Here is a 21,782-nt window from a genome sequence, read left to right on the forward strand (position 1 = left end):
AAAAGTACCATTAGTGGTAAGATCAGGATCAAATCATTTTTGAAAGATGAGGGTTGTGAGTGTCTCTTTAAAAATGGTTCTTGCATGGGAAGAGATAGCAAGTGTTTTTAAATAGCGGAAGTTTATTTAAGATTTCCCTTCCATTCCACATGGTGGAGTAAAATGGCACAGGTTTTTGTAGGTCAGTTTCCTATTTTTCCTCAAGAAATAAAAAAAAAAAAATGTTACAAATGACTGATGGGAGCTGTGCAGCCTTCATAAGGTTTCTGATTAGAGGTATTCTAGTGAGAGACATAAGTACATATTTGAACCTGAGGGCTCTGGGAAGTGAATAAAAAAGCATGTGTTTGGGGGCAAGTCTGTGGGTGAAGTGGAGGGTGTTAATTGATCCTCTCTAAGCCGTCTGACTGCCTCCTGCATACTCCATATCACTTTTTTCAGACTGCGACAAATACCTCTTAAACCTCCTAAAATAACCGCTTTTTGGAGCAGTTATTTCAATCTTCCTCCCTCAAATGATACAGACATCCATCCTCCAGAACCTTGAGGCTGAATCAAGACTTGAAAAGCTTCTCATTTCCCAGTCTTCAATTTAATGTTGTTTCTTTTCTTCTGATAGGGAGGGGTAGCTAATGTTAAGGTATTTGAAAGGAAAGTAGACATTTGTGCGGTGTTGTGGTTGGTGCAGTATAGTGGTGAACCCCTAGGCTCACACTAAAAACTGGTGAATGTGCCTTCAGATGGGACTGAACTGGAGCTTCACCTTTACCAACCCCTTTCCCCCTTTCCTTCCAGCCCCCCGAACTCTTGGGTTCGGGGGGCTGGAAGGATTTAGGTGATGGTCCCACAGGGCAAAGAATAAGAGAGAATTCATGGCCAAGCTGAGGTCTGGGCAGGCAGCAATCAGAGAGAAACAAGGTACAGGCCAAGGGTCGGAGCAGGCGGCAAACACAGAGTAATCCGATTCCGTAGCAATGGTCGATGGCAAGCAGTAGGCAAGAGGGCTAGTCCAGGTCCACACAGAGGTCAAATCCGAGATGTCAGTCCTAGGCAGAGGCAGGATGAAGGCAAGGAAGACGGACTAGAGAGGCAAGGCAGGGCAGAAAGATGGACAAGGTAAGACAGGCTGGACGAGAAAAAGACGAGGCAGGTGGAACAAGGTAGGAACATATGGCAACACCCGTTGCTGAGGCAAGGAAGGGCTGAACAACCAGCGCTTAAGCAGGGAGGCCTGATGATGTCATCTGCAGGCGCTGTGAAGCAACTTTCCCACCGAGGAGCCTTTAAGGAATGTGCAGCTGCTCATGCACATGCCTATCAGAGCAGTGCAAGGAGACTGATGGCAGTGTCCAAGCCACATTGGAGACTGCCGGGGGGGAGGGTTCGAGGTTAAGTGCGGCTGGTTACAGGATAGCCCTGCAACTGGCAAATGTTACAGTATTTTATTGTGCTCACTCTCTCTCTTCACAAACTATCCCAGATATATAGTACATGAGCTCAAGAATAAACACATGTACATCCTACAACTTCCCCAGTTAAGTCTGCCTCCTAGCAGTCCCCACTTGTCCAATGACTCAAAAGTTCAGCTTCTCACAATAGTGCAGTTTCTTACCTGAAAAAGTGCTTATTAATAGCTTTACTGTATTTACTTTTGTTGATTTTATAGCCTTAGTGAATGCTGAAACATGACTACTCAGCATAGAGAACTAATTTTATAATTAAAGGGGAACTAAACCATAACAAAAGTATTTAATCATATGTTGTTGCCTGGTATAATTAAGGTGATTTGCATGCCAAATACAAGGTATAAACCTTTTATATTGAGGGGGTATCCCTAATAGCCCTGAATCCTTGTGGAAGACTTGAGTTATTTATTTATTTTATTTATTTAACATTTTTATATACCGACCTTCATGAAAGAAATTCATATCAGATCGGTTTACAAATAACATGAGGGGAATAACAAAGTCAACCATATAACAAGTTATGTTTGAGGTGCTTTGTTTACTGCTATGTAATAGCAGAATTAGAAAAATTAAGCACACAGGCTGGAAACTGTATGTATTTTAAAGATATATTCCTACTGATCAGTTTTCAAGGGGAGTTAAGAGGCCATAAGAACATAAGAACATAAGAACATGCCATACTGGGTCAGACCAAGGGTCCATCAAGCCCAGCATCCTGTTTCCAACAGTGGCCAATCCAGGCCACAAGAATGTGGCAAGTACCCAGTTTTCAAAGGAGTTAGGAGCCTAACTTTGGGAGCTAGGATCTTAATTTGGTCTTTTGAAAATGTACTATTGCTGAATGCATTTCTTAGTTTCATTAAGCTCCTATATTTAGAATTCCTAAAAAGTAGGTGGCTAAGAGGTGGAGTTAGGGTAGGGGAATGATGTTCATTACTAGGCACCAAACTTACCCCTAAAGTTATCAAAATGCTATATTTATAGCAGAAATAGAGCTCACAATAAAAAATGGGAATGGTCAGACTAATTTCCAAGGGTAGATTTGGGGGGGGGGGGGGGGGGGGGGTTTACATCACTGAAGATTTTCTGCTGCTGTTTCAATCAACTAACTAGGTAGAGAGTACATTGTATAGATCGACTCCTCATGTACCTTTTATTGATTCAAACAGCAGAAAATCTTCAGTGAAGTCAACTTTGCTGTTCGTACCTTTTAGTGTGTATGTAAACTCATCACCCCCAAACCTACCCCATCCCCCAAACTTCCATTTGAATGCCCAATCTTCCAGTCTCACAAGGTCCTTCTGCAATTTATCACAATCCGCTTGAGATTTAACTACTCTGCATAATTTTGGGTCATCTGCAAATTTAAGCACCTCACTTGTTGTGCCTCTTTCCAGATCATTTATAAATATATTAAAAAGCATTGGTCCTAGTATAGATCCCTGAGGCACTCCACTGTTTTTCTTTTTCCACTGTGAAAACAGTCCATTTAATCCTACTCTCCATTTCCTGTCTTTTAACCAGTTTGCAGTCCACAAAAGGATATCGCCTCCTATTCCATGACTTTTTAGTTTTCTTAGAAGCCTCTCATAAGGCTTCTCTCTTTTTAACCATTTCCATGTTACAAATGTTCATTGTAATAGACAAAGGAAACGCACGATTTCCTGCACTCTTTTGTTGAATGTAAACCGATGTGATATGTAAAATCAAACACTGGTATAGAAAAACAAATAAAAAATAAATAAATAATAAGGGACTTTGTCAAACACTTTCTGAAAATCCAAATATGCCACATCTACTGGCTCACCTTTATCCACATGTTTATTTACCCCTTCATAAAAAAAATAGGTGATTTGTGAGGGAAGACTTCCCTTGGGTAAATCCATGCTGGCTGTGTCCCATTAAACCATGTCTATCTAAATGTTTTGTGATTTTATTCTTTATAACAGTTTACACGATTTTTCTCAGCTCTGAAGTCAGGTTCACCGGTCTATGGTTTCCCGGATCTCTCCTGAAGCCCTTTTTAAATATCAGGGTTACATTGGCCACCCTCCAGTCTTAAGGTACAATGGACAATTTTAATGATAGGTTACAAATATTTACTAGTTTGTCTGAAAATTCATTTTGAGTTCTCTCAAAACCCTGGGGTGTATACCAACTAATCCCAGAGATTTACTACTTATCAGTTTGTCAGTCTGATACTATATCTTCCAGTTTCATCATAATTTGGTTCAGTTCATCTGAATCATCACCCTTGAAAACCATCTCTGAAATGGTTATCTCTCTGTTGCATTCGTGCCTGTTCTTGCCCTCACTCCACCCTCTCTACCTTTGTGGCGACTCCCTTCAGGTCTGACAAACAGATGCTGCCGCGGCTTCTCCTCGCCGTACTTCCTGGAATCCCCTGGCTGGCCTGATGCTGCGGATCCACCATGTTCCTGATGATGTAAGGGCACGCGCGCGCGCGCACTCCTGAGATGTACCGGCAAGGGCGCGAACCTCGGGGGCATCCCCCCGTAGTGACGTCATCCCCTTCCAACTTAAAAGGTCTTTGTTTGCTACTACGAATTGAGTTAGCAAGGGGAAATCTTTCTCTGCTGCTCTGCCTCCACAAACTTACCAAAGGGTACCCACTCCTCGGGGGCCCCACTCTCTCTTCTTGATTTCAGACTGCTAAGATGGGATACGGTACTCGCTCCTCGAGGGCCTATGTCCCTGAATGCTCAGAAGACTCCTTAATGCCTGGAAGCGATCGCAGACGTGAACACTGTGAGTTCTATTACAGATAGGAATCGGTAATCGCTCCACGAGGTCCTATATTCCTAATCTTTGAAGACTCCCGTCTGTCTAAGATGTTATCGCAGGTATGGAGATCGTCAGTTGTCATTTCAGATTGCAGATAGGAACCGGTACTCGCTCCACGAGGGCCTATGTTCCTAAAACCCTTCACAGACTCTCTTCTATCTCAGCAGCTATCGTATACCTATATCTGGTACATTACTATTTCATATTGCAGATAGGAACTGGTACTCGCTCCACGAGGGCCCATGTACCTAGAACCCTTCACAGACTCTCTTCTATCTCAGAAGCTATCGCATACCTATATCTTGTGAAATATTATTACAGATTGCAGATAAGAATCAGCACTTGCTCCATGAGGGCCTATGTTCCTAAAACCCTTCAAAGACTCTCTTCTATTACAGAAGCCACCTCATACACAGATATTGTGAGTTCTTATTCCAGACTGCATATAGGAACCAGTACTCACCTACGGCTCCTGTTCCTGAATATACTGAAGACTCTCTGTTGCACTGAAGCCATTACAAGATATCTACAATTGTGAGTGTATCATCTACTACTGGTTATGTATCCAGCATACCCTGTCTACTAACTATCTATAGGCTCTCTCTACAGCTCAGCAACTCAGAGATCACAGTTCCAGTACCTGAGGGACTTCATCCCTGCCAAGCACATCAACTCATTACTGCCACCTCTGGTGGTTCTACTTCCTGTCTAATAAAGAACTATCTGTGTTTGTCTCCATACTCCAGCCTAGTCGGTGGTCCCTTTCAGGATATCCTCCTGGGGGCGCTGTCATCTGCCATCGGCCCAAGGATTCACCAATTTCCATTCAGTGTTTATTCCTTACCCTACTAGAGAGGTATCATACAGACTGCCACTCTGTGGGAGCCAACCCACAACAGATCATTAACTCCATCTTCAGAGTACATCACTCTGCTGACTACTCCCCTCTGGGGAAGCAGATCCATATCAGACTGCTAACTCCGCCTCCCTGGTAGGGTGATCTACATCAGATTGCCAGCTCCTCCCCTCTGGGGGAACTGATCAATAACAGATTACTAACTCCGTCCCCTTTGACGGGGTGAGCAATAACATCCCCAACATTCTCTTCAGTAAACACCGAAGCAAAGAATTTTAGTCTTTCCACAATGGCCCTATCTTCCCTAAGTGCCCCTTTAATCCCTCGATCATCTAACAGTTCAACTGTCTCCCTCGCCGGCTTTCTACTTTGGATATATTTTTAAAAAATTTTATTATGCCTCTATGGCCAACTTCTTTTCAAATTTTTTCTTAGCCTGTCTTAACAATGTCTTATATTTAACTTGAATGAGATAAGTATCAGGACTTTGCTCTTTCTAATGGATAAGTATCACTGATGTAGGGATTGATTTACATTTGGAGCATTTCTCTACAGTATTTGGCATAGGTCTATCAGACTATTTACTTTGAAGTTCCCGTGGCAGCATGGAGTAATTTTTACAAAAAAAAGGAGAAAAATACTAAAAATATTTGAGATTTATAATAAAGCAATGTGACCTTACCATGGTGGGTCTGATTGATATACAGACTCTTTGCATATTGGTCCTACAAAACTAGTTGTATTAATGTTTATAATTTGTCAGAATTTGTGGCGAATGGTTATGAGTGAAAAGGATTGACCAATGAAACCGTTCTGATATTTTATATTTAACTTGCCAATGCTAATGTTTTATTCTATTTTCCTCTGATGGATCCTTGTTCTAATTTTTGAATGAAGATCTTTTGGCTAAAATAGCCTCTTTCACCCCATTTTTTAACCATGCCAGCAATCATTTGGCCTTCCACCTTTCTTAATGCGTGGAGTACATCTGGAGGATGGCTAATGTAACCCCAATATTTAAAAAGCGCTCCAGGGACAATCCGGGAAACTACAGACCAGATAGCCTGACTTCAGTGCCAGGAAAAAAAGTGGAAAGTGTTCTAAAGATCAAAATCACAGAACATATAGAAAGACATGGTTTAATGGAACAAAGTCAGCATGGCTTTACCCAAGGCAAGTCTTACCTCAGAAATCTGCTTCATTTTTTGAAGGGGTTAATAAACATGTAGATATAGGTGAACCAGTGGATGTAGTGTATTTGGATTTTCAGAAGGCATTTGACAAAGTCTCTCATGAGAGGCTTCTAAGAAAACCAAAAAGTTATGGGATAGGAGGCGATGTCCTTTTGTGGATTACAAACTGGTTAAAAGACAGGAAACAGAGAGTAGGATTAAAGTGACAATTTACTCAGTGGAAAAGGGTATACAGTGGAGTGTCTCAAGGATCTGTACTAGAGACCGCGTGCTTTTCAATATATTTATAAATGATCTGGAAAGGAATACGACAAGTGAGGTAATCAAATTTGCAGATGAAACAAAATTATTCAGAGTAGTTAAATCACAAGTGGATTGTGATAAATTGCAGGAGTACATTGTGAGGCTGGAAAATTGGGCATCTAAATGGCAGATAAAATTTAATGTGGATAAGTGTAAGATGATGCATATAGGGAAAAATACCCATGCTGTAGTTACATGTTGTTGGGTTCCATATTAGAGCTACCGCCCAGGAAAGAGATGTAGGTGTCATAGTGGATAATACTTTGAAATTGTCGGCTCAGTGTGCTGTGGCAGTCAAAAAAGCAAACAGAATGTTAGGAATTATTAGGAAGGGAATGGTGAATAAAACGGAGGATGTCATAATGTTGTAATAATGTTACAACAATGTTGTTGTAATGTAACGCCTTAGTCGCGATTGTTCTGTTATAATGGAAACCGATTTGATTTGATATTTTTTATCAAGAATATCGGTATAAAAGAATTTTAAATAAATAAATAAATAATGCCTCTGTATCGCTCTATAGTGAGACCGCACCTTCAATACTGTGTACAATTCTGGTTGCCGCATCTCAAGAAAGATATAGTTGTGATGGAGAAGGTACAGAAAAGAGTGACCAAAAAGATAAAAGGGATGGAACAGCTCCTCTATGAGGAAAGACTAAAGAAGATAGGGCTGTTCAGCTTGGCGAAGAGATGGCTGAGGGGGGATATGATAGAGGTCTTTAAAATCATGAAAGGTCTGGAATGGATAATTGTGAATCGGTTATTTATTCTTTTGGATAATAGAAGGTCTAGGGGGCACTCCATGAAGTTAGCATGTAGCACATTTAAAACTAATCGGAGAAAATTATTTTTCACTCAACGCACAATTAAACTCTGGAATTTGTTGCCAGGGGATGTGGTTAGTGCAGTTAATGTAGCTGGGTTTAAAAAAGGTTTGGATAAGTTCTTGGAGGTGAAGTCCATTACCTGCTATTAATCAAGCTAACTTAGAAAATATCCACTGCTATTACTAGCTTCGGTAGCTTGGGATATACTTAGATTTTGGGTACTTGCCAGGTACTTGTAGCGTGGATTGGCCACTGTTGGAAATAGTATGCTGGGCTTGATGGACCCTTGGTCTGATCCAGTATGGCAATTTCTTATGTTCTTACCTGTTGTAGTTTAGCTCCTCCAATAAAGGCTTCCCTTTATCAAAAATTAAAAGAATAATTTTTCCCTATGTGCATCACTTTGCACTTGTCCACATTAAATTTCATCTGCCATTCAAAGGCCCAGTCTCCTACAAATTTTCACAATCCGCTTGTGATTTAACAAATCTGCCCTGACGTCAGCTTGTTCTACGATGCACCCCCTTGTCTTCGTCCTGGACTGGTCCTCTCAGGCTTTGGCCTGTTCTTGCTCGGGTGCCCCCTGTCAGACTTTGGTTCCTATCGGTGCCCGGGTCTCCAGGACTCCGCCTCATCCAGTACAGACTCTTCAGTACCATAGTTGCTGCCTCTGGGATGACCTCTTCATCTCCTCTTCAATGACACAGGGAGGCCCACCTAACTCCAGCCGGCCCCAGTACCCAAAGACTCAACCCACGGGGAACTAGGGCTGGTATTGGCGAAGCTCCAGCCGGCCTCCGTCAGCTAGCCCACTCCGCCTGCCAATGGTGGGGACCCATAGGATCCCTCCTACGGGTAGCGTCAACCCCACCTCGGCCCAAGGATCCACCTCCCGCTCAACAGTATCAATTAAAGCCTCAGTTTGAACTGACTATTTTCCAAAGGAAAGAGACACTGCTACTATCAATTGTGGAGAAGTAGGATGGTGGAGAACTGCCCTCCTGACAAGACTTGTTTCTTTTAATTTCCTAGTTTCTCAGGGCACCGACCGATAAAATACCCTTGTGCTGTACAGTAGAGGCAAAGGTTGTGTCATCTCCGCCTTTGTTTTTCCTCAGGTGAAAGTCAGGTGCTACCCAATTGCATGGGTTATTTGAAGGCCACAACCTTCGGTGGTTCTAGCATGGACTCTGAGCAACTCAGGGGTTTGGGAGCTATGGGAATAACCCAATAGGAGACCTTCCTCTTTCAAGCTTATTCCTGAAATTTCAGATCTACTCGAATAGCCAGGGCAATAAGTGCTTGTCGAGATAAGAAGTAATGAAGCACCACAGAATGAATGCAGAAGGCACGGGGTAATCTATATGGAGTGGCAGTTACAATTAACACTTTGCTGGGCAGATTAGATGGACCTTTTGGTCTTTATCTGCTGTTATTTACTATGTTACTATATTTATTAATAATAATAATCTACAAGAAGTAGGAAGAAAATCCACATACTAGAGTGCTACAGATCCTCTAGCATCTTAGCCTTTTTTTTTTTACTAAGTCTGGAACCAATTTCGTAAACTTTCATAGAAGTCCAAAACCGTACTACAAAGTAAACATGTGCACCCAACATTTCCTGAAGTTAATAAATGCTACTGTGCATGAAAATGATAGTAATACCATCTTTCAAGAAAATTCAGGCTACAAATCTTTCTCACACAAGAATCATCCACTCGTAATTCACAAACTCGTCTGCAAAAATTTCCTGGGGGGAGATGATGAACTCCTTTATCTACTGATGGATTTTTCTCTCCTTGTCTGGTACTAGTTCAGGCCTGATCTGCTTATTCAGGTCCAGAACTGGGAGTGTGTGAAGCAGGGACATTCATGCCTCCAGGAGAAATAGATATTGTGAAGCAGAAATGAGTCGGAGTTCTTCTGTGGCAGTATGCAAGGATTCTTTACTTCAGAAACTGGCAAGGAAAACAATAAACATTATGGGGTCGATTTTAAAAGGTGCGCATGGGCATCCATGTGCGCGTGGTTCCTGGTGCGTGCACATGGATGCAGCTATTTTATAACATGCGCGTATAAGTGTGCGCATGCTATAAAATATGTTTCCCGCGTGCATATGCGCGCTGGATTTTAAATTCCACATGCGCATGTGCGGGTGGGTCGGGACTTGCGCGAGCAGGGGGGATTTTAAAAAGCAACACGCAGTGATGCGAGTAGGCTTTCCCCAGTTCCCTCCCAGTCCACTCCAATTAAGGAGCGGACTGGGAGGGAACTTCCCTATACCCCTACCTAACCTTCCTACCTTTTCCCCTCTCCTCCATGACCCTTAACCCCCTATCTAGCTACTCACAGTTTTTTTCTTTCATTACTTACTGCTCCTCCAGAGCAGAAGTAACTTCCGTGCACTGGTCAGCTGCCGGCACATACTTCCTTGGGACAAGCCCACCCCTTTTAGTTGGCCTGGCACTTTTGCGTGTAACCCCCAAATTTTATGTGTGCAGGGCTTTTAAAATTCGGGTATAAATATATATATATATATATATATATATATATCTACAGGTAAATGGTTCTGTACATGTGATTGTACTGGTATATAACCAGCACAATAGGCAGGGAGAAAGCATAGCTTGGGGGCGGGGGGATATTAACCCTTTACTTTTTGTGCTGGAGGATGAACTTCTGCTATTGGTCCTCCAACACTCCTTCTCGATGTGTGGTGAACCCCGAGATTCATCCTTTCCACGAGATTGCACTGGCGGTCTCTGGGCAGCGGTTCAGTCAGCAGATCTGCAACCATTCCTTCCTAAGTGCAGTATTCAAGTTTAATAGTGCTCTTCTCTTGCTAGTCTCCCAAAGGGAGTACTTAACAGCAATGTGCTTGGTGCGAGAGTTCACCTTCTCAAATAGTGCCAGCTGTATGCACTCTTGATTTTCCTTTACTACAATTATGGATTTGTGCATGTTGACTCCAACCATCGTCAGGAATTGGCTTGCCAAATTACTTCCTGGTTTGCCTGAGCTGCTGTAATGTATTCCATTTCAGGGGATTAGAGTGCCACTGTTGACTACTTCATGCTAGCCTAACTGATGATTCCACCTTCAAATTGAAAGAGGTGCCAAGTGGTAGATTTTTGGTATATCAAAACTATATCCACATAGCCCAATCTGTATTCATATAGTCAATAAATTTTGGATTCTCAGTTGCTGGTAGCTTTAAATTTTTGTGGATTGTGCTCTTCAGGTGTCTCATGACCCTTTTCACCATGTTCCAGTCATGTTGGATTGGTGCCTCAACTTTCCTGCACAGTATTCCAACTGCAGTTGCGATGTCTGACCTGGTCACTGCTGATGCATACAGTGGCTTACCGATCACCTTTTGGTACTGGTTGTTGACTGGCAACAGATTATCTGTGCTATCACCCTTCAGATAGTTAAACTCCATGGGAGTCCATATGTCTTTTCCTTCTTCCAGAATCTCACTGATCTTGTTGACTTGGTTGGTCAGGAAATTTCCATTGTCTTCCCTCTCAAATTGGATCTCAAGGTAGTATGTGATGTTTCCTAGGACCTTGATCTCGAAATTCTCATGCAGTCTGTGCATGAGCTCCTTGTAGTACCTTTCTTCCTCATAATGCATTACTATGACATCTATGTAAACTAAGATGTAGATCCATCTTTGGAGTAGAGGGGAGTGTCTGCCTTAATTCTTGTCGATTTTCTTTGAGTGAAGACTTCATTGACTTTTTATTTGCAAAACGTTTTATTAAACAGAGTCATTTTGACATAAACATAACATGACCTGAGATGCATTTTTTCCTTAATTCCAGACCCTGGCAGTCTGCTTGAATCCATAGATGTTTTTTTGGATTTTGCAAACCAGATCGCTGGCTCTGGATCTATGAATCCATGTGATTGCTCAATGTACAGATTTTCACTGTGTCTTTATACAGGAAGATTGTCTTTACATCTATGTGTCTCACTTACATATCTCTGCTGGCTGTTATAAAGAGTAGTGTTCTTACAGTGTGCTTTTACCATGGTGGCAAGCGTGTAAATGTCCAGCTGTTGTTCATATGAAGAGAGTCTATCTCTTCCTGCACTGCTGCCTTTCATTTTTCAGCTTTATGTCTGGCAAGTTCTTGATGTCATCCCAGGTCCAAGGTTCTTGTGACTCTTGGATTTGGACCGTATGAGGGTCTGTGAGCTGATATGCTGTTCCAGGCTTGAGGAGGTCATGATGTTTGATGAGAGCATCTCATCAAAGTACACTTTCTGGCTTATTGCCACCTTGTCCATTCCCAAAAACAGGTCTTTCTAGGATTGTGCTTGATGACAGGCTTTACTGTTCTGGGCTGCTTTTATACACTAGCCTTTTTCCCCTTCAGCAAGGGCAATTTGAAAATCCTTTGTGTCTTTTCCTCCCTCCCCCATGCAACACTGCTTCATGATGCTTATGATGCTTGCCTTTGTAGCCTTTATTTTTTTATTTCTGCAATCAACTCATCTATGAGTCATTTCACATAGTATAGTGTTAGTCTGAATTCTGATCTAGTCTCCATTGTGTTTATGAGTACATTTTATTCATATGTGTTTAGTGAGCTACACAATAATATTTCAATTGCATGACCATCTTTCAAATCTCCCATACATTTAAATTTCTTTGTGATTTCTAGCATGATATTAATGTGTTCTATTATTTCTTGGAATTCTAATTAAATGTTTTCAAACTTTCACACATATGTCTCGCAGTGGCATAGTGATGAATCTGTATTAACTAATTATCTTCAATAAGAAAGCAAATACTTTATATTTTGATATCTTTTTTGTCCCAAGTTCTGCATATTCAGAGGGTCTATCCTTGCATATCACATTACATAATTTATCTTTATTCAGCAACATTTCCACCTTAAATGTCCATATCTGATAATTACTTGGATTTAACTTAGTGATAGCAGTTTTGAGATATGTGCTGGATGCCATGTTGTCTGAGTCAATTACTTTCTTTTGTTCTTGCCGGTTTCACAAAATACCACTCGTTTTATTGTTCATTTATATGGTAATAACAGCCTCCCAGTTTATTTGTTCCAAGTTATATTCTCCTTGTTATATGTAACAGCATTCTTACATGCAAATTAATGTTAATATGTAAACCGAATTGATTTGTAACTCTGCTACATGAATTTTGGTATATAAAAATGCTAAATAAATAAATAAATAAATAAATACTCATTGTTTGTGGTCACAGAGGAGTGCCTGCTTTTTTTTTTTCAGTTTCTTTCAAGCTTGCAACAGCACTGTGTTTCTTTGGATCAGCACAGTCTGGATTAAAAAATGTTTTCTCTAGGTCCATAGAATTTTCTGGGCCCAAAGCCTGATGGACTTTTCCTCTCTTTCCTCTAGATTTATCATTTTGCTATAAAATTACAAAAAATAGCACCCGTGATAAAAACAGGGGCATGGTTAGGGTAATTTTGCTGATACCGCATAGCTATTTTACTGTGACAGACAGGCTTTTATTGCATTTTGGGCTATGAGAGAGAGAGAGAAAGAGAGAGAGAAGAGATTCTTTATAAGGCTCTTATATAAGTAAACTATTTATACCACTGTAAGAGGGGCAACTAGTAATTTGGGATGAGGTTTTTGTGGTGGGCTAGTTTTGGGGGCAGTTTTACATGCAGTCAGAGGTATGAACTGTACAGTAGACATCAGTGAAGAATTTATGTGATCTGGAGTGATGAAAGGTACACAAAGATGAGATTTATACATTATACTCTCAACCTAGCTTGATAGCTGCTAGATAGAGATTGCGTCAAGGTAGGTCGAGCGTACATTGTATAAATCTCATCTTTTTATATCTTTTATCACTCCAAATCACATAAAATCTTCACTAATGTCTACTGTGCTGTTTGTACCTCTGACTATGCATGTAAAACTGCCTCCCAAAACCTAGCCCACCACCAAAACCTCATCCCAATTTCAGAATGGCCCCTCTTACAGTGCTATAAAAAGTTGATTAATATGTGTGCCTCTTCAGAATCTCTCTCTCTTTCTTTCTCACTCTCTTTCTCTCTCCCCCCCCCCCCCCAATTGAAATGCCAAGAAAAAAGGTGTAGTTATTTCTGGCGTTATATCCCGCAATAGCATGCGATATGCTATTGCACACAACGTTTAGCACCCCTCATTTTCATTTACTCCTCCCACTTGACCACATTTTTTAAAATGTGCTTATGCATCTTGCGATGCATTATTTATCACATGCATTATGGCATTATTGTGGGCGTTAGAGCCCTAATGCTGATGATAAATGCGATTTGAAAAATGACCCCCTTTGTATGGTAGCAATTCTGGCCTGATCTTCTTATTCAGAATCAAAACTGGGGGTATGTGCAGCAGGGATATTCATACCTCCAGGAGAAACACGTACTGTGAAGAAGAAATGAGTCAGAGCTCTTTTGTGGCAATATGCAAGGATTATTTACTTGGGAAACTGGGATAGAAAACAATAAATATTATATATACAGCTACATTGTTTTGCAGATGTGATTGTGCTCATATATGGCCAGACAGTAGCAGGGAGAAAGATGGAGACTTAACTCACTAGTACAGATTACATCTTGTTTAGAATCCCTTGCAGACCCACCCCTCCTACACAGTGTTAGGTGTCATGTTAATCCCTTGCTGTTTATGCTCGAGGATGACCTTCCACTATCAGTTCTCCAGTACCTATTTGCTAGTACTAAACTATTATTCTGTACTATGTATGGAGAGAGAGAGAGGGAAGATCATCAATTAGCAAGAGATGCAATCAGAAAACAAGAAAATATGGCCTGAATGTATAGAGACAGTCCTAATTGTTTGGGCACAACTCTTCTGATTAATAAGAAACAAAGAAGTATCATGGCAGAAAAAGACCACACAGCTTATCTAGTCTGCATATTCACACCAACTGCTCAGAATTTCCTTTCCATTAAAAGAGACCTGTGCATTGATACCTTGAAAGTACTTAAATATCTGTATCATATCTCCCCTATTCCACCTTTCCTTTAGGGTATATATGTTGTTTACCAAGAACATCCAAACACCTACAAGCTTCAGAAATTAGCTGCCTGGCACAATGCAATAATTAAGAAGAGAACTAGTAGTACATTTGAGAGATTAAGATCATATCCAACATACCCTGGCTTACAAGTGAGGTTCATTCCTATCATTTTGCCAAAAAAGGGGTGTGGTTAGGGTAATTTATTAGGCCTGTGATATTTTCACATTGCAAGATGAGATAGGTTTTTATTGCATTTTGGAGACAGAAAGAGAGTGAGAGAGAGAGAGAGAAAGAGAGGCCCTGTTAAAGTTAACTATTTATACCACTGTAAGAGGGGGCACTAGTAAGACAGGGTGAGGTTTGTGAAGTGGGGTGGGTTCTGGGGAGCTATTTTACATGCACAGTCATATGTATGAACAGCACAGTTACCATCAGTGAAGATTTAATGTTATTTGGAGTGATGAAATGTGAAAGAAAAGTAGATTTGTAGCATGTTCTCTCTACCTAGCTTGATGCACTATCTACCTAGCTGCAATCAAGCTAGGTAGAGAGAACATGGTACAAATCTACTCTTCTTTCACTTTTAATCACTCCAAATTACATTAAATCTTCTCTGCTGTTCGTACATATGACTGTGCATGTTAAACTGCCCCCCAAAACCCAACTCACCCCACAAACCTCACCCTGAGTTCATATTGCCCCCCTTTACAGTGGTATAAAAAGTTCAAAAATCAGTGAACCTCCACAGAATCTCTCTCTTTCTCTCTCTTCCCGAAATAGGATTTGTAATAAATATTGCAAATCACGTTTTGGCTATAACGCACAACTATCGCAGGTATAATACCAGGAAAAAAGGTGTAGTTATTTCCGGTGTTAAATCGCAATGTGCTATATATCACATGCATTATGGTTTTATTGCGGGAGTTAGGGCCCTAACTTGATTTGATGAATGACCCCCCCCCCCCCCCCCCCCATGGTATGCATAAGACAAACACAATATAACCCCTGCACCACCAGTTCTGTAAATATATACTCTGCATTCACACTTCCCCATCCACCCTACTCCAACAATGAATGCAGAGCATTTCCCTATACAACCTTCCACACCAAACATCCCTCAAGAGCCCTTCCACCTGAACAGTGTTGCTGAAATTTGACATCACAACTAATACTTCGACAATAAACTCTATTACCAAATTTCAGTGAGATTGTCACGGGCAGCATGGTACCTCTTCTTCAAATTCCATGGAGTGGGCTGTGACTGTTTGGACCAGCTCAAACAGAGACCTGGCTAAAATGGAGCAGCTTCCTGCAGCCCAAGATAGTGCTATGCTTATAAGATAAGGACAATATTCATCTGATGATTAATATTGAAATTACTTAGACATTTATGTTACTTTTAGTTCACTTTTATAAAAACGTTTTTGGCATAGTCACAATTATATAATATCATTCACGCAAAAATAGTTGAAAGGAGGTTTTTATTACCAATGATTGGAATGAGTGCAGGTGATTTTGCAGCACATGCTGTTTTCTGAGGTCTTTTCTTCCTGAGAAAGAACAAATATAAAAGAAAAACTATCTATGGAATATTATAGTAATAAGTTTATTCCAAATCAACAAGTGTGAACTTGTATGAATCATTTAGTAAGAGATAATTGAAAAGTATTTGTAACTTTGTACATCCTTCTGTGTTAGATTGTATACTAGTGAAGTTTGATTCTATTTCCATGCACTGAAAATAGAACAAGGGAAAGGGGAAATGAAGGCAGTTGTAGGGGACTAGGAGAGCAGGGGACTACTAGCAGCACACCTTCCCTTCAGGTGGCAGAACAGAGCTCTGGATCTGGATCCAGTCTTGCACAGCCCCCGACACCTGTGACTGGTTCCCCTCACAGTGAGTCAGAACCCCCTACTTACCACTCCTATCCGTGTAATGGGCACTCTTTGTGTCTGCTTCTGGAGCTCAGCAGCCTGCACTGCCAGTCCACTCACCTCCTTGGGCTGGCTCCTTCTTCAGCAGATAGATCTGCTTAGAGTTCCCGTGGCAGCTTGTGCTGCTCCTTGCCATTCTCCCCCATCTCCCTTTCAGTTTTATTTTTCCCCTCGCTCTCAGTTGGCACAAATCCCTCTGCACTCACGGTTCTGAACAGGCCAACAGTCCCAGCAGTGCTTTCCTCTGGAACCATTCTACAGTTGTTCACATCCTACCTAAAGGACCTAACCGCCCAGGTAAAACTTTTCAATCGTTAAGTCTCACAAAATGAGCTTCCATTCTGGTGTCCCTCAAGGTTCTCCTCTATCTATATTTCTCCCATCTGTAAAATCCTCAGTACACTGTGTGATAGTTATAGAATTTTTGCAGATGATATATAATTTTTCATTTGTGTACGAACCTAATTGGTCTGACACCTTAAAACTAATTGAACTATGTCTTTCCGCTATAAAGCAATGGTTACACATTAACAAACTAGCTCTCAAAATCAATAAATCTGAATTTCCCATAATCCAATGCTCCTTTTCTAAACTTCTTCCTGCTACCATTTCTATTGGCAAAGACATATTTGCATTTCAACTACACATGAAGGTTTTAGTTGTTTGGCTAGATTCAGCTCTTTCTTTTCGTCATCATACTAAAACTGTTATTAAATCTGGGTTTTTCGAATTGCATGTCCTGTATGGTCTAAAACATTTTCTTGACTACTTCAATTCCCACCTATTAATTCAAATTATTATGTTTCCCATATTGAACTACTGCAGTGCAATATATTTCTGTTTACCAACCTCTGCTCTTAGACCGCTGCAGTTATTTCAGATTTCTACAGTCAGGTTTATTGAGGGTAAGAAATGTATTCTATAAGCTCCAGTGGCTGCCAATTCAATTCAGAAACCATTCTAGAGTCCTTCTTATAGTTCAAAAACTGCTGAAAGTAACCCCCTACTTTGATTTTTCCAGCCAACAAGCAGTTTGAGGTCGTCTCAGCTAGAACTGCTCGATGTTCCTTCTGAAAAGCAAGCTCCTCTAACTGAAACCAAGGACTGTGCCTTCTCAGTGGCAGCTCCTGACTTATGGAACTCTTTAAAAGCTTATAAAAAAAAACTTTTTTGTTAAAACAGGCATTTGATTGAATGTTCATTTGGAAAAGGTCTTAAATGTTTCCATTGTCCTCCTGCTGATACTGTTCTTGTATTGGTTCCATGCTTTATTTTACTATGAATGCATTGCTATGTAAATTGCCTAGTGCCATGCAGTTGGCGATTAATACATTTTTATTAAACTAAACAACTAAACTCACCGCCCACTTTCACATAGGATCCTGTGCATGGGTCTCTTTCTCTGCAGACCCACAGGCCATGCATGCAGAGCTCCTGTACAGCCCCCTCCTTCAGGCCTGCCTGCAGCTCAAAGGCACGGTAACTTTCAAACCGGCACGTGTGCGCACATTTGCGCGCATATGTTAGTCTGCACCCAGGGATGAGGCCATTTTATAACATACGCATGCATAGGCACGCATGTTAGAAAATAACCTGGTCGTGCACACGTGTGTGTCAAATTTTAAATGGACACATGCATGTGCGTGCAAATCCCGCTTCTACCGTGCAAATCGGGGGATTTTAACAGGGGGGCACACAAATGCTATTCCCAGTTTTACCACATCATCCCCGGTTTGCCCAGTTAAGAGATAGGTCCTCCAAACCCCCGAGTTTAATAGCCTTCACTCCCTCCAGTTAGACCTGACCCTTAAGCCCCGCAGATCTGCCTAGTTTTCTTTCTTTTTAATTTCCACGAAATCCATAGAAGAAGTAAATTTACGTGGCAGGGGGCCTCAGTGCGTGCCCGTTTGCGTAGTATTTACTTGCACATCTTAGGTTCATGCCTCGAAACCCCATGTCCCTCGCCCATGCACCGCCCCTTTTTGAAGGCGTTTGAAATGTGTGCACTGCAAGAGATACGCAGGTATTTCGGTGGGGCCTTTAAAACCCACTCGGTGCGTGTGAATCCAACGTCTTCTTGCGTCCCCTAATTAATGCATGCGTCGGGCTTTTAAAATTCACCTCTAAGCTTGAGAATCTCTTGCGGGCTAAAACAACAATTCTGGCAGCCTGGTTTTGGTTTGAACCCTGCTGGGGCTCCCCAGGTGAAACTGCAGTTCATACTACATTTGCTTTAGTTTCAGACTCTCGGGTTACCGCAGAGAGAGAGAGAGAAGAGAATGTGTGCTTTGTGTGGGGGGGGGGGTGGAGAAGTATCCAGACAACCAGCCAGAGAGCTAAAAATCTGGACATTTTAGTCCCTCTTCTGTCTTCTGGAAAGTCCCCCTTAATTCCATTGTATCTGGAGAAAATTCATACAGTTGGCAGCCCTAATGGGCACCACTCTGAAGGTTAACTGAAAGGGCAAAGGGCAGATGTCACCATCGGCTGTAACAGGGATCAGCACTGAACCCTGAGCCTGTGGTCCTTCTGAGAGAAGTGGTGAGGAGGACTTTGGAAGAGAGCAGGAGTACCACAGTATTACACAAAGAGAGGGTAATTTTCAAAGGAACTTCTGCAGGTAAAGAAGCACTTGGCCTGCATAAATGGCCCTTTAGAAAACTGTGACCAATAGATGGGTAAAAATTGCTTGATCGCACTGCAAACTTATGTGCATAGGGGGTGAGGCGTTCCATAGGTAGGGGCTGGATGCAGTTGGGATATTTGTGCAGACCTTTTTGATTTTAAAAAGTGCGTGAATAAATTCTCATGGCAAATCTATGCTCACCAACTGTGTGCACATAGTTTGCTAAGATAATTTCCAAAGTGGACCTATGCACGTAAGTTCACTTTTAAAATTGGAGTAACTTGTGCACATATGGGCAGATTTTAAAAGCCCTGCGCGCGTAATTCTGGCCAAATTTACGCACGCAGGGGGGTTACGCTCGCCAAGCCTATTTTGCATACGCCCGGCAATGTGCGCAAGCCCCGGGATGCATGTATGGCCCGGGGCTTTGAAAAAGGGGTGGGAAGGGGTGGGGCATGGGCGGGGCGCTAGTCCGGGGGCGGTCTGGGGGTGGGACCGAGGCCTCCGGCACAGCGGCCGTGCCGGGGGATCGCAAGTTACGCCTGCCACAGGCAGGTGTATATAGCAAAATAAAGGTAGGAGGGGTTTAGGTAGGGCTGGGGGGCAGGTTAGATAGGGGAAGGGAGGGGAAGGTGGGGGGAGCAGAAGGAAAGTTCCCTCCAATTTCGAAGGGGCCTCGGAGGGGACGGGGAAAGCAATCGGGGCTCCCCCAGGGCTCAGCGCGCTCAAGGTGCACAAGTGTGCACCCCCTTGTGTGCGCGGCTGCGCGAGCATGTTATAAAATCGGGCGTAAATTTATGCGCGCTGGGTTGCGCACACAAATCTACGCTCGCGTGTAGCTATTAAAATCTGGCCCATATTTTCTCCCTGACTTCTTCTGAATGTTACAAAATTACCCCCATAACGAAGCGGTCACAGAAAAACAAATTTGGAAATAGTCTTACAATCAGAAAATGTATGGAATCAGGATTATCATACGAAGCACTCATAAAGAAAGGCTAATGTATAATAAATGTCATAATTATTATACCCCCTTAAAATTTGTATCTGAAAAATCTTATCATAAAGTGATAATAAAGAAACATTGAAAGAAAAATTGTTTTTAAATGAAAGTAATATTCTACAAATATCTATTCATCATGCACCCAACACCGGTTGTTTCACCATTCACAATGGCTGTCTCAAGGGAAATATTCTTTCAACATTCAGCAAAAAATGCAACCAGATCTTTACAAAACGAAACTTAGCCAAACAAAAAGGTGTACTACAAGCATTGTATTTTGGGGATAATGGAATAATAATCAAGCAAGAATGTACCTAACCATCCTGCCTGTCTACTGCTCTTCAGTAACATGCAAAACTAAAAAAAACAGACAAGAAACCAGTCACGTCAGGCCTCTGGTGGGAAACAGAGGTGCTAAGGGATATGCAGTAAATATTATTTCATGGTAGACTCTTAGCACGGACAACACTGTAAGAAGTATTAACTTCTAAAGAAAAACATTAATCTGAGTTAATAATGGAGAACATATTCCTAGAAAGCTGAATAGAGCTATATAAAATACTTCTATTACTTAGCAAACCTGGGGGTTTTCCACTCCATTTTCAAAGCTTTCTCTTTAGAGAATGATTAAAAACAGAGTACAGTAAGTAATCGTGAAAAATGGCCTTTGCATCACAGTGGAAGGAGGGAATAAAGCTCTAAGGTGATGTGCCATTGAATTCCTCCCGAGCATGTGTTATGCTTTATGGTGAAAGTCATAGTTTTGCTGCCAGGTGATATTTATTTTTTATTTAATTACTCTATTTTTTACCCTGCCTTTCCTGAAAGGTCCAAGGAAGAGAATAAAACACACAACATTAAATACAAAAATTACCTTAATTAAGATATAAAATCAATATTCAGTATAACAAATCACAAGTACAGCATAAACACACATACAATTCAATATTCCATTAAGATTTAGAGATGAATACAACAAATATCATAAATATTATGAGGTCAATATTGAAAGTTTTGTGTGAGTAACTTATTGAGTTGCCCACACAAAACCTAATGTTCAAATACTTCCCCCCTCAGACTGAATTCATTTTCTGCACACAACATTTTGGGCACACAAATTGTATCCAGCCAAAAAGAGATATCGATGCAGACAGGTGGATTAATTGGTAAAACTGGTGATATCCTTCACACACGCATGTTATAAAATTGTGCGCACTTCCACATGTAAAAGCCGACAAGCCTTAAAGAAAATACACAAATAACATTTCCTCATGTGACTGCTTAAAATTAGGAACATATATACTCAGGTCAGGCATATTTTAAATAATGCGCGTGCACTTTTGATGGATAAATAAAATTCAGGCATATGTGTGCTCACATCCATAAATGTGCATATATAGGTGCCTGCGCGCTTGTTTTAATGTTACTGTCCCTGAGTTAATTCACAGCAATAAATACCATGACTCAAATTCAATAGAATTTATTTAATAAAAGAACACAAAATGAAGAAAACATTTTAGTAACAAGTAAAATTTCTTTACTTTCCTGGAACGCGCTTCAACTTCCAGTGAAATATTCAACAGGTAAGTAACAGTAAAGAATTCAAAAGGGCATGGGATAAACATTGCAGATCCCTAAAGGCTAGAAGTTGGAAATGGAGAAAAGGCTGCGTTTGCCACCCTTAACAAAAGACATGGAGATTAGAGATTACTACCCTTAACCA

Source organism: Rhinatrema bivittatum, chromosome 1 (genome assembly GCF_901001135.1).
Source record: "Rhinatrema bivittatum chromosome 1, aRhiBiv1.1, whole genome shotgun sequence".
Classification (NCBI taxonomy): domain Eukaryota; kingdom Metazoa; phylum Chordata; class Amphibia; order Gymnophiona; family Rhinatrematidae; genus Rhinatrema; species Rhinatrema bivittatum.